Genomic DNA, 15,203 nt, shown 5'->3' with positions numbered 1-15,203 from the left:
CCTTAAAAGGTCTCCTTATATATTCCTTGCACATATTGGAAGAAAGGCAAAGATGAGCATGACTGGGGACTATAGTGACATTATTAGGTTTATCCTAAGAATAACATGGCTTCTTTAAAATATAGAGTTTGTCAGGCAATTTTGGAAATTAGAGATATGTTATTTGGGGTTCTGACAACTCTTTGCTATATAACTCCAAAAATTAATTAACCTCTTGGTCTATAGAGAATATAAGGGCTCTGTAGGAAAGGGAAGTACGCATGATGTTACTACATCACAGACTTTAAATGAAGTTACCAGGAGAATGCATGCAGTTATAATGTTATCACTTCATAGAGACTTTCTGTAGGAACATAAATTATATGAAGAAAATTTGTATCATTTCCTCTAAGAAGGGTGATTTTAGCCTACACAAGTAATTTGTATTTTCACTTTAGAAGTTAAAATTCCTCTATGTAATCCTATAAACAAAGGAAGATCATTTTCCTGGCTTTTATGGCTATAATGTTTCTTCCTCCAATGCCTTCTCTCAACATAATCTACTAAACCCTTTGGGCATTTTTAAAATGCGCACTTTCAAAGTATTTTTGAGTATTATTTGTCATGCTATGAAACTAATATTTTTTTAAAAGTATCCTATTATTTTGGGAGTCAGTCTGCATTTCAGTGTATTTTTTCTTCATAAATTTTCTTATTAAACTCACATACTTCCAAGAGGCTTTGCTGTATTGAAGTGTCACTTGAGTTTAGTAGGCTGGGATCATAAATGCATAGAAAAGAATGAGAATACTTCAAGGTACACCTTCCTCTAGAAATAGTGATACCTCCAGTCACTTTATAAATCTCTGTTCCTGAGAAAGGAATGCCTCATTCTGAATTGGCTTAGTGTTCCTGGGAGATTCATATTACAGTACAACTCAATGGCGTATTTTACTGTCAGAGCCACAGATAACAGTGAGTTCATGATAACTACTATCCAAATTTTCCAAATGTAACAATTTAATGAAAACTAAAAGCAGAATTTAAATTGCACAACTGATACAGAAATATTTAGTTTTACATGAGGTTATAATTTATTCTTTTTTCAGGTAATTTGTAATTTATATATAAGATACATATTTTAATTCTAATACAGATAAGAATATACAACTTAACAGTATTTCAAACAATAACTATTTTCACCTTATTTTAATTCTAAAGTAGGAATATATTTATATATCAAATGTAATAAATACAAAATATATTATTTATCAAGTAGAGGTACATTTATAAAGTTAAAAAATACATAACATTTTCTATAATTTATATAATAAAATAATTATTGTTGCCAGGTAAACATAATTTAAACTATAAAACACCATCATATTTTCTTTTGCCTGTTTTGCAATTCTTTAAATGTCTTTTAAAACCTCTTATTAGAATTCAAAGATAAACACATTGAATCAGAGCAAGATCCAGGAATTGTGCCAATTTCTCTATAAAATTCTCTATGCATATGGAGATATACCCTATTTTATGAGGTATTTTATTACCTATTAAATTTTATATCTTTTAAAATAATCATGGTATCTAATATGTGATAAAACATCATTACGAAGTAAAATAAAACCAGGTGTGCATGAAGTTTTGTTTTCAATTATGTGTGTTCAATTTGTATTTTATTTTATTTTGTTTTGTTTTGTTTTTGAGACAAAGTCCCAGGCGCCATCTTAGCTCACTGCAGAATTGACCTCCCAGGCTCAAGCGATCCGCCCATCTCAGCCTCCCAAGTAGCTGGGACTACAGGTTTGCACCACCAGGCCTGGCTAAGTTTAAAATTTTTTTGTAGAGATGGGGTCTCAGTATATTGCCCAGGCTGGTCTCAAACTCTCTGGCTCAAGCAATCCTCCCACCTTGGCCTCCCAAAGTGCTGGAGTTACAGGCGTGAACCACAACAGTGCCAGATCCAATTTGTATTTTTAAGCATTGAGTACAAGCTCTTTAAGAAACAAAGGCTGATATATTTCTCCGTCAACCACTAATCTTCAGCCATAATGTGCAGAAACAAATTTAGAGATTGGTAGTTATCAGAAGTGACCAGGTGGGCACCAAAACCTGATCCTTGCTGGTAAGGAGATTCTTATCAAGTTTCAGCAAACCCAGTGAGGTAACCTAAAGCCTGAGATTCTCCTTCTCTTCTACCTACCCCAGTGATTCTCAAAGGGAGGTTTATTTTGCCCCAGTAGACATTTTGCAATGTGCTGAGACATTTTTGGTTGTCACACTTTGGGACATGGGAGTGTTACCAGCATATCGCGGCTTAAGGCCAGGGATACAGCTAAACATCCTACAGTGCACAGGACAGCCCCACAAATAATTATTAAACCCCAAATGGCAATAATGCCAAAGTTGAGAAATCCTGACCTGGGAGAATCTAGACTGGATGTTGGGGAACATTTGGGATTGACACCCACAGAGCCTGTGTATGTCTATGTATATGTATGTTTGTAGATTTACACACATCTACATGTATATTGACAATGAAGATAGATCATGCCCCTATTTAACTTATGCAAATGCAAAGGCAATGGAATAATGTTGGAAAAGGGGGGAGAAATTTAAATAGTCTTAGCAATTTTTCCTGATACCTCATGTGTCTATTCCTAAAGTGAAGTTAGGTGTTGGGGCATGCATCTGCCATGTCTTGAGTAAGTATCAATTATCTGAGTGTCTCAGAGTATAAATTGAAGCCCAGTCTAATGTTCAGATATATTTTGCACAACACAGCTTCTTTTTTGCTCTCAGTATTTCAGTTAAGGTTCAACCAAAAATGCAGCAATCATAGATATTTTTGACAATTCAGTCATGTACCAAGATAGACCCATATTACGTGTGAGAATTTTACCTGGGAGGTACTGGACACACCCAAACTGGATTATGAAGTATCTTCTGCACTTTTTAAAAACCAATACAAATGAGACACCACTACACACCTACCAGAATGGCTAAAATGAAAACAGGGACAACATCAAATGCTGGGGAGGATGTAGAGAAAGCTGGGTCACTGATACATTTCTGGTGGGAATGTAAAATGATTCAGCCACTCTGCAATACGCTTTGGCAGTTTCTTACAAAACTGAATGTGTACTTGCCATATGACCCAGCAATTGCACTCCTGGGCATTTATCCCAGAGAAATCAAAACTTACAGTCACACAAAATCCTGCACACAAACGCTCATAGCAACTTTGTTTGTAATAGCTTCAAAGTAGAAACAACCCAAATGTCCTTAAACAAGTTGATGATTAAACTGTCATATATCCACACCAAGGAACATTACTCAGCAATAAAAAGGAAAAAACGACTGATACATGCAACAACTTGGATAAACCTCTAGAAAATTAAGTGAGCTGGGAAAAATGTCGATCTCAAAAAATTGCATACTGTATGATTACATTTATATTATATTCTTGAGGTAGCACAATTATAGAGATGGAGAACAGATGATTACTGGTTTCTGGGGGTTAGGGATGGGGTAAGGGGTGGGTAAAGGGTGCAGACTGCCCAGTACATTTTCTTGCAACTTCCTATGGATCTGTAATTATTTCAAAATACAATTTTTAAAATTATATTTCTGTAACAACAGAGCCCTGGGAAACAAGATCACCCAAATGGTCTTATTCACAGTTGTAGAGTTGGTCAGTGTTATATTCTCAGCCCTCAGTAGTGGCAACCCTTAGCACCATGCCCTCTAAAATGCATTTTTTTCCATTTCTACCTTTTGTATTTACTGCTGTGTTTATTTTTTTGTTTTAAAGACAGAAATACATAAACATGAGTATAAGTGTAATTTTATTTCTAGGTGTAGCTTTAAGTATAAGGTGCATAACATTGTAAAAGAGTTTAATTGTTGTAAAGAATACGATAGATGAAGAAAAAACGCTGTTTTGGATTATAATATGAAAGGTAGTGATAAGTGACCCATGTCCATTTAATGCTATTTGGTGTTGTTTTAGCATATTAGGAGAATTTGTCCTAAAAGGGTATACTTTTAGGAACAAATTAGTTTTCTTACATTACAGGAATATTTATACATATACATGCACACATGCATACACACACACGCATTTGTCTAAAGAGATGATTTTGAATCATTTCAGACATTATTCCATCATGTGTACATATGTGTATATTTACATGCTTCTGTGTGGGTGGATGTGTATTCATTCAGAGGGTAAGAGGTAGAAATGTCCATAAACCCAGCCTTCTCTGAAATATTAAGCTTGTATCTAAAAAAAGAGAAGTTAACCTAACATTTCTTAAGTGCCTAGTATGTAACCCATACTCTGTTAAGTGCTTTATATACCATTTTTATTATTATCCTTCATTTAGTGATTATTATATAAACCCTGTGCGTTGTCTACATCATTTCAATTTTATGGTGAGGAAACTTGGAAAGTTTAAGGAATCAACCCAAGGTCACAGAGTTAAGATGTGGCACATTAGGGTCTTTACTCAAGGGTCTCTGATATTGTGCTTCTAAGTCTACTGCCTGGAGTGATTCTCTTACTAAATAGTGGTTTCATCATTGTCAAAAGAACATCAAACATCATTGTACTAGACCTGGCATTTTCTTTTTCTTTGATTGATTGATTTATTTATTTTTTAAGACAGAGTCTCGCACTTTGGCCCAGGCTGGAGTGCAGTGGCGCGATCTCGGCTCACTGCGAGCTCTGTCTCCTGTGTTCACACCGTTCTCCTGCCTTAGCCTCCGGAGTAGCTGGGACTACAGGCGCCCACCACCATGCCCTGCTAAATTTTTTTGTGTATTTTTAGTAGAGACGGGGTTTCACCGTGTTAGCCAGGATGGTCTTGATCTCCTGACCTCATGATCCGCCCGCCTCGGCTTCCCAAAGTGCTGGGATTACAGGCGTGAGCCACTGCGCCCTGCCTTCTTTTTCTTTTCCTAAACAGAGGATATGAGCAGACATTGCACAAGAAATGCAAATAGACCTTCAACACATGCAAAGACAACGTCACTCAGAAGAGAATGCAAAGCTACACAGAGATGCCACTTTTCAGATATCAGATACGCAAAGGTGCACAAGTCGGACAATGCTCTCTATTGATGAGGCTCTGGGGCAGTGCTCTCACACAGGCTGGTTAGACAATGTTACTTATTTATCAAAATTAGAAACTGCATTTGCCCTTTGGCCCAGCAATCCCACTTCTGGGGATTTTTAATACAGATACATCCGCCCCATACAAACTGATGAACACAATGTTTTTCAGTGCACACTGCTTTAATGGCAAAAGATTGGACACACTCCACACGACTAGTAGGGGAAGGGTCAAATCAATTATGGTACATTGTCATAGTGCAATGATACGCAGTTTTGTTCTGTTTTTAAAGAGGAAGCTCTCCGTGGACTGTTATGGGAAGATCTCTAGGGTATATCGTAAAGCAGAAAAAAAGCCAGGGTGCAGAATAACGTATGTGAAAGGCCACTATTTGTGTAAGAGGAGGGAAATATATTTACATTTGCCCACAACAATCAGAAAAATTGCTGTAGAAATTGCTATCACAACAGGAGACACATGGTATACTGTAATTCACAACTTTAGGCAGCTTGGGAATGACAATGTTTACATATCAATTAGGGACTCAAGAAATCCTATAAAGTTTTTCTTCAGGATCCTAGTATTCAAATTAGCATAAGGATCAGACATGGAACATAATACCTGAGGTGAATGTTTCAAACAATGTTTGAAGCCCCCGGGATCACACAATTAGGAGTTGTGACTATCCCAATTACTTTCATACTGTTTCTTTAAATGATCCAATGCTAATCAACAATTTACCTGGTTAAAATTTAGTTGGTTTGATTATGCTTTGAAGAGGACACTCCCTGCTTATGTTTTCTGCACTCAGGCAGGAGTCTTGTAAAGGAGCTAACAACAAAGGGATTTTTAACCTTCAAAGCCTTAATTAGAAAACAAGAGCAAATGGTACATTTTTAAAGAGGAACCAGGAATACATGTTTGTGTGGGCTTTTGCCTGATTACATTTGTTAATAATAATGCCAAAACATGTGCACCAAAAAGCATTCAAGGTCTTTTGGTAGTAAATTATACTTGTAAATTTGATGTAAGTTGATCACTTGAATAACTCACACTCTTTGAAGATTAGAATTCATAAATGTATGAAAGAATTAAATGGTTCTTTCCTCTAGTGATATAAAGTATTAAATGACAGAAAAAAATGTGTTCGAAATCAACTGAGGAAATAATTCATTTTGAAAAGTATTCAATAAAAATGTTAAATAGGAAAAATATGCTAAGCCAGTTTCTACTGGATGAAGAAGTAAAGCAGAAACATGAAAAGGGCAAATTTAAGGATGATGGGCTGGGAAATGTCCCGTCAGCCTCACAGTTTTACTTTTTGTTATTCAACTACGGCAGTTCTAGGCCCAGTAATCTATTCCATCCCCATAAGACAAAGAAAAAAAGACTAATTCTGATCAGCAGAAAACTGGATGGCCTCTAGGAACCTTCAAGAGGGCAGTAGCTCTGGATCAAGGAGAAGTGAATGCCTTTGAAGAGGTATCTTAGATTGTTTTGTTAACACATAAAATCCTCTCTCTTTATCATGCAGAAGTCTCATTTCAAAGGGAAAATGCAAGTCAATGAGGATTAGTTTGACTCCTCAGAGGTCAGAACTAAATATACAAAACTAATAATATGACAGTGAAATAAACAAGAATGTGGAATTGCTCATCCGAAGGGATGATGTAACTAATATTGACATAATTTCCACGCAGAAAAGCAAAACTAGGTCAAAGCACGTTGGCCTAACATAATAAGCATTTTTGTTTCCAGATTTTTACCATGTAGGCTATGTCTGCAGGCATTAATGTCTTCTGTTATCAATGTTCGGGGCTGTCACAAACAATTCATGTCTTATCACTCTTTGTTAGTTAAACCAAAACAATGTAGTTTACATGTGAACCATTCAATTCTGACAGCTGAAATGTTAGAAAGAGGAGAAATATTCAGAAAGTGTCTCTTCCAGACTGAGAAGAATCAAACAATAAATATTCATTATCTAACAGTCTACTATCATGTTTTTATCTACTCAGAAAGTCATACCCCTCCCAATTAATTATTATTACTATTTTCCCTTTTTTACTCAGAACCATACAAAAAGGGCAGCATCAATCTCATTAGAATTTCACTTTAAACATCGACCACTGAAAAGGAACTCAACTGAATCACTCACCAAATAGCCAATTTTTCTCTACCACTTTCCCCATCATACGATGACTAAAAGAAGTCACGCTTTCTTCTCTCTTCTATTTGTTCCATTTTACCTTCCTGCACTATTTCCTCAAAGCACAGCTGATTAATTCATGGGCTAAATGACTCATCTCATTCCCTAAACTTTCTTCTGTATAAATATAATTCTCCTAGTTTTTACTGTCTGACATGTTCATACTTAACTAAAATCAGAGCAAAGAATATATACATAAAAGAAGCACAAAACCCAAATATAAGATCATTTAACTATTTGGATGTTTTGGATAGCATTTTCCACTAAAGATGATGTAGTCTTTCCTGAGTTGCCTCATTATAAACCATCATTCCATTCAAATTGCCTTGGAATTTATTAGCATATTGAATTACAGCACATGACCTGAAAACATCCAAATTATATCTTAGTAGAAGGCATGTGCAGTCACAAAAGAGAATGAGATGGGGAGTCTAGAAGACTTAGGTTCTAGGTATAGAACCTAAGTCTCCCTCATACCTTGCTCCCAGATGGAGGATAAAGTGTTTCTTGTGCTAAAATGTCAACCCAGAAATGCTAAACTTTAACTGGTATTCTTAGTCTGGATTCCTAATGTATTTCCTACAGAAGATTGATCGTATGTAAATAAATAAATCTCTATTAATAATATTTGGTGGTGCCGTCCATCTATATATTGCTTTATTTGGCCATTCATCTACTTATTATTAACTCAGCAGGGCATTCAATGAATCCATTTTCCCAGTAACAATCCCCTTCCTCCTAATTGTTTGGGGAAGACCACTTCTAAATACACACAACCAAAGCAACACTCCAAAACTTGACATAGGACAGATAACATGGTCTACTGCATAGACCCTTTAGTAATATATTAGTCTTGTTGTTTCCATAAACTATTAAATGTCCCTGAAATTTCTATTTTGTCATTTTAACTATAACTCTGGGTCTTTACACCTACCGGCAATGAAAATGCTTTGTCCAGCACAAATCTTGAACTTCACTATGAAAAACGTGGTCACCATCTACATGGGTAAGGCTTCAGTCTTCTCTCAGACACGCTATCTCAGTTGTGGAGTAACCTTGGGCATGCCACTCACCTGCAAAATTAAACAACTGCACATGGACCTAAGGCCTAAACTATCAGGCTGGGTTCAATGAGAGCAAGCAGCAGATTCTATCTTGGCGATTAGGCTTTGAGCTATTGGAGGGCATGACCCATTTCGTAATCATTTCTGCAGTACGATCAACTCCAAGGTGCTTACCAGCTTACCATGTTTTGGGTTGTGTTCTTGCCCAGAACACAATTGAACGGAATATATATATATATATATATATATATATACACACACATATATATATATATATACACACACACATATATATATAGAGAGAGACTATTTATGCATATATAAATGGACTATATATATATAAAACCATATACATATGGTTCAGTAATCATAACCTATGTTAATTTTCTCTACTACTGATCTATTTAGTCCTTGCTGTTTCCCAGACCTTTCTAATGCCCTTTCTTCTTCATATCCCTTCTGATTTTAAGGAGCATTTTCCATTCTCTGTTTTACTAAAATTCATCCAGCATGCGCCTGTAGAACACTTAATAATTCTTATTGTGTGCCAGACACTGGGCTTGGGTCTGGGGATTCAAAGGTAATTAAGATGTAACTCTTGCTCTGGAGTAACTGAGTCCCAAGATAAGCAGACAAACGAGTAGAAATACATACACCAACTCAAATACTTGTGTGGATAAGAGGGCTACAGCTATTTCCTTTCCACTTATTCTAATACAAGTAGACAGTGCTCAGCATACAAAGAGCACACTTACAAACAACCCATACCCACAAACGCCATAATTCCCTCTCAATTGGGGGCCTGTGGCTCCCTGGCTGTTACTCACAAAGACCCTAGTGGGTCCAGAAGTTCAGGCAGGATGAAATGAAGAGGTCTGACCCACAGGCAGACACACCAGCAAGTTCTGTCTGCCAAAGGCATGGTCCTGCCCCCAAATATTGTCCCTGAAAAGAAAATCATGTGTTTTGTAGCTCCAGGCTCTACTGCTTAAAATATCCCCAATTAAAGATTCATCCTAAGGGTTAAAGGGCTAAGAGTCATGAGCTTCGGCTCACCCATATTACTTCTCTCCTGCCATGTGGTAGAGACCGTTGACTAGAGGAAACAGGAGAGTGGTTTGGAGGTGGGGAAGGGAAGGGTGGGAAGATGAACAATTATGAATTCACTATATATTAGGACAGGCCTGGGGGAGATGCCCCAGTGAGACCAGAAGACATCAGAAGGATGGAGAAAGAAAGGTGAAAACTAGTACAAACTTCATATTTCAAATATTGCCATGACGGGCCTATTACCGAAAGTATGACAATTCTTTCTCCTTCTGTTTCCATCCTGTATAACACAGGGGCATGTCCTCAAAACTCAGAACTTGATCTCACATTAATCAGATTGATTACTTTTTGCTGGAAAATGTTCTGGGTTTCAAACAACAAACTCCTAAAACATAAAGTATTCCTAGATTGGGGACTACCTATGAGTTACTTTTCTCTACTGAGAAAAATCAATTACTATTTAATAATTATGAGAAATCTGCTTTATGTAAGAAGTCATAAATTTCTACAAATGGACATGTGGGCTAAAAATCAACTAAATTTCACAATTACAAATCACTTCTCAAGTCTCCTAAGTTCAGCAAGGTTTTGGATACCATCAATTTTTCAAGTGGATCCCTACCCACACAAATATAGATATTAATGAGAAGCCATTTTGACCATGGAAAAACCTGCACTGTGCTACTGGTACAATAAATTGTACATCAGATCAAAAGTTCTTTGAGGGCAGGGACCTTACCAAAATCATGTTTGGAACCTAGAAAGTGTCCCGGCACATTAATAATCATGTATAATGTGGCAGAATATATTAATTCTGTGAGTGCTCAGTAAATGTCATTGAATGATATAAGAAAGGAAGGACAGCCTTTATATTATATTCATCATAAACACTGGACTGAATATAAGACCTTCAACATCCACTTGTACTACAAATGATCAGCACCTCTTCCATGTTTACTCAGAACCTCTCTTTCTTTTTCTTTTTTTTCTTTTTTTTTTTTTTTTTTTTTTTGAGACGGAGTCTCGCTGTGTCCCCCAGGCTGGAGTACAGTGGCACGATCTCGGCTCACTGAGAGCTTCGCCTCTCGGGTTCACGCCATTCTCCTGCCTACCCTCCTGAGTAGCTGGGACTACAGGCGCCCACTACCGCGCCCGGCTAATTTTTTGTATTTTTAGTAGAGACGGGGTTTCACCGTGGTCTCGATCTCCTGACCTTGTGATCCGCCCGCCTCGGCCTCCCAAAGTGCTGGGATTACAGGCGTGAGCCACCGCGCCCGGCCCTCAGAACCTCTCTTTCATAGCACAAAGCAGGTAAATTACTTTCTTTGGTCTGGTTTGTTTTTTTCAGGAAAGTCCCCTCTTGGCTTTTTCTTCTGTGCCTCAATTTTCTGTGCTTCTACTATCACTTGACCTCCTGGAGGCCATTAACCATCCTGATCTTGTGTCAATAGAATATTTTCCTCCAGAGGGGGAAAAATATTTCAGATCCAGATGGCTCCCTAATATTGTGTCCTTTTTAGTTTAAAGAAATTTTTATAACATGCCAGCTCATAAAACTGGGCAAACAAGTTTCTAGAACAAAACCCCTGAGCTCACTTTTGTGTGAAATCAAAGGAGTTGATAATGAGCCAGAATCTTCCCGATAAACTGCCTTATATGTAAACGGAGATTAGATTGCTGTTTGACCTGGCTTTATCGCCCTTTCTTTAATCACAGCGTATTTGATATTCTCTTCCTTGAATGAACTCATTTTCATAGTAGCTTTGGTCACAAGATTAAAGAATCGCTAACTAATTGTTCCAAATAAGCAGAGCAATTCTCTCTAACTCTGCCTCGGGCTCCCTGCAGTGACGTCCGCTGCCTGATCTTCCGACCACGAGAACTTCAAGCCTGACCCCTGCAGGTAGATAACTGAAATGTACACCTCTAATCAGATCCTGGTCTTTCAAAGTCCCATCAAGTTCTGAAAATAAAAACGTTCATACTTACTACAATAGGGATATTGATGACATTTATATGAAATATTGTACTTCCTTTTCATTGTATAAATTGCTTTTGGAAAGTAGCAACCACTTGTTTAAAAAGAATTTAAATTACGTCTGCAAGATACTCTGGTGTGGTTAGCCATTACTTCTTTTTGCCTATCGAGAAAAATCCGAATGATTTGATTTAACTGGGATCCTCAAATCACGCGGGTTAAAAATGTCCTGATTTGCCCCTACCTTTTTCTAATCAAACAAATTACTCTTTGTCCAGTAACCAAATCCCCTCCTTTCACCAACGCACAGCCCAGGTTGCCATAGCTACCTTGGATGTCTATTTACCACACAAACGATCAAAGCCAGGAGACATCCACATGTGCACTTTGCCTTAAAACTTGCTGGAATGTCTGTGGATAACATGCAACTACCAATTAACAGATTTGCTTGTAGCCTATGTGGTCTACAGCCAAGCGAACTACAAACATGACTCAAAAAAAATTATTTCAAAATGACCAACAAGGATCTTTAAACTGACAGCAAGTCTTATGATTATAACATTTGCTGAAAGAAAGATAGTAGGGAAGAAATTAAAATTTTAACATATGTTGAAGACATTGAGCTCTCTAAATCATGTGCAAAAACTTAAAACATCTGTTGAAAGGGAACATTTCTCAGATGCATATTTAAAATTCCTGTTAGTTACTGTATCTTTCTATTAGATTTCATAAAAGCTGCCTGATCTCAATGTTGGGAGAAATGAGAACAGAACTGCCTTTTGAACTGTTAGAGTCTGTACTTTCAAATGAAGGAAACCATACAACATACTTGGGACACAATATACTTGCCAGTTACAGAATGATAAGAAAAAGAATGCTGTAAGAGAGATTCTGTTTTAATCCCTAGAATGCCATTTGAGATCCTAAACCTGCACAGGTAGTCTTTCTGGGTGGGTGAGTATTCATCCCCAGACTTGCCCCTAACTTGCTGTGTCTCTTTATACTTAACCTTTCTCTGCCTTCGTCTCACCATTTGTTCAATGAGGATCAAATTGCCACCTCGTTCTCTCCTGGCGATGTGGCAGAGAATAAATAGATCGTATTTGTAAAGGACTTTCTAATCCTCAGAGGAAAGATTAATACGAAGACTTTCGTTATTAAGCCAGATGTCCTTGGGCATTTTAATTCCAATCTAAAGAATGCAGAACGAGCTAATCAAACAGATCACAGCTTCCCTGAAACAGCAGCATCCTAGCCTTGCAAGAATTTAGCAGCTATGTGACTCATTTTGTTTTAGTAGATCAGAAATACATCATGCACCTTCTTCCCTTAGAGTTTTTTCTAAAGTTACCAGGATGTTAGAAACACAAAATATGTCTAGTAGGCAATTTTGCCTAGAGAATCTGATTCCCCCCCACACACACACACCCCGCCCAAGAATGAACTATTTGTTCTTCTTGTGTGTAGGGACAATGGGTGGATTGCCATGTGGGGTGGATTTGCAGTTGTGGGAATGCCACAGGCAAACCTGTTGTTTTTGGCCAGGCTTCTAGAACAGGTGGCCATGCTTTTCCTTTTGCCTGGGAACAGAGTAAATTCCTTCTCAAGGAAGGTACATAAAAGTTTCCCATTTATGATCAGAGTGCAGAGACAGGTTGGCATATATTTTAAAATTACTTCCTGATCAAGGTGAGTCAGATTTACACTTTTCTTTGGCCTAACTCAGCCGTGGTCTTAGGAACCCTCAAAGAATACTATCCTTCTACACCTGAAGTGGTGGCTTCAGGAGTGTTCCTTTTCTGCCAACCTGGCAGAAGCCCAAACCCCTCTGAATCTTACAGCTAGGCAAACAGCTTTCTAATTCTGCTGGCAATTTTTGGCTACCCAGAATTTCTGGCTATCAGTGGCAGGCAAGGGTCTCTTCTGGGCTGCCACACCAGTGTATGGCATTTGTGCAGCCCTAGGGACAGATCACTCATCAGCAAAGAGATTGAATTTCATTGCTGAGCTGATGACACACAGGTCTGTTTGATAGTTAACCCTGTAAATCCAGCTGGAGCTGCCGGGCTGAGATGACAAATTGGCTGATGGGTGCGATTCACCCTGCCTGGATTCTACAGTCAGGTTTCCCCAAGAGAAACTCAAAGTAGGGATTAACCCATGCCAATAACACCGCCATCTCATTCCTCCCTACATTGTTGTTCTGACTGCAGTGAAACAACTTGCTAGATTCTGGAAACTGTCCTCGTTCTTTGGATGAACAATGATCCTGTCTCTCTCCTTCATCTCCTCCCCTGTTCCATCCCACCCTCTTTTTAAGTTCTGAACAGGCCAAAAAAATTAGTAGACATACATAGCTGTGAGATGAAAAGTTGTCCATTCATTAAATAACTAGGGAGTTCGCTACTTGTGCCCCTAAAACTTCAATACTGGGCTGTTTTCCAACTTCATGTAAATGCCACAACAAACTAGGCATGGGAAAAACCATCCCAAGCTGGGGGAAGCAAGCCTTGGGCAAAAGGAACGGAGACTGCCATGGTTCCTGAGGAATTGTGTGGGAACAGGGATTCTGGAAATTGAGCTCAGATACCACTAAGGAGAGGACAGGTGGCTCTGCACAGGATCAAATAACTTCTCTGTTGCAGCTAAGGACCTTTGTCAAAAATGTTTTGCGTTCCTCTTTTTCCTTTTCAATCCTTTCCAATTAACCTTCTCCTTCCTTTTCCTCCTCCCACTTTAGTAGACATTAAAAGTATGAGGTTGGACTGTGAGTTTGCAGAACTTAAAGAAAACGAGCGTCCGCCCCACAGTCCCCAGCAAGGCAAGGGCAATTCATTGCAAGCAGAGGGCACTTGCTCCTCCGCAAGTGTTTTTCTGCACTCCCTGAAACTTGCCAAGCATGCTTGCTGAGCGAACAAGCGAGGGGGCCAGAAGGCGGAGGGTTTGCGCTGACCATTCGACCATTCGAAGGGGGCTCTGCTTCATCTCCCAAGGCTGTGTGAAAGGGACAGAAAGTTCTAAATCCCTCGCCTGCGCTCCTAAATGGAAAGCTCACTTCCCCCAAAGTGTGCAGGGTTGCGAGCGCCCAACCCACTTAGAAGAAAAAGTGAAGAGCTTTTCCGGTTGCGATACAGATGCTAACTTTCCCACTCAGATTTATTCAGGGCTGGTAAAAAGCAATAGCATTCCTCTTGAAATCCCTGCCCTTCCAGCCTATTGGCATGTTTTTCCGGCCTTGTTTTCTCCTTATATGAGTATTGCTCTTGATATTTAAATATTGACATAAGATTTTTCCATAACTTTGATTGAGTTGTAAATCACACCCTCTCCTTGGCTTCCTACATCAACTTTTTCTTTCCTTTTCTTGCTTAACAGCAAAGCTATAAACCTCTTCCTGGACTGATAAGGAATTTTATCATCATGCCCCAGAGCCACGGAAGAAGCTGTTGGTTTAGAATTCTTTTCAAAGACTCATTTAAGTAATCCCCCAGCCCTTTCTCCGCTCACTGTTTTCAGGGCTGTCTTCTCACGTCCAGAAGCAATACAGTTTCCAAACTGCTACAACAGAAAAACAAATTTGCATTTTTCTGGAAGGACTGCCTGTGCTCATTTCAAGCTGGTTCCGCCTTCTCCGCCAGAAACACAGTAAGTGCTCAGAATGCGAAACCAAAATGAGATAAGCGGCCCGGTGAAATTCTTTTCCAGGACATTCAGCTGTCTTTATTCTAGCCCAAAGCATAGGGTAGAGACACTAAAAGCTCGAGACACATCCTGCACGATACATTCCAGCGGCCGCAAACTGG

General features: G+C 38.6%; 1 protein-coding gene across 8 annotated transcripts in view; it reads right to left on the bottom strand.

Annotated features, from left to right (window-relative positions):
• Positions 1-15,203, bottom strand: part of LOC105478113 (midline 1) — a 393,876-nt gene that overhangs the window by 167,507 nt on the left and 211,166 nt on the right. Inside the window, exon 1 of one of the 8 annotated variants that reach the window (XM_071088583.1) lies at positions 8,243-8,485. The exons of the other annotated variants lie outside the window; for them this stretch is intronic. The gene's annotated coding sequence lies outside the window, so the exon portion shown is untranslated. Of the gene's footprint in view, positions 1-8,242; positions 8,486-15,203 lie in introns of those variants that run through there. 8 annotated transcript variants of the gene reach the window in all.

This window comes from Macaca nemestrina, chromosome X (genome assembly GCF_043159975.1).
Source record: "Macaca nemestrina isolate mMacNem1 chromosome X, mMacNem.hap1, whole genome shotgun sequence".
Classification (NCBI taxonomy): Eukaryota; Metazoa; Chordata; class Mammalia; order Primates; family Cercopithecidae; genus Macaca; species Macaca nemestrina.
This window is presented reverse-complemented; position numbering and strand designations above follow the sequence as displayed.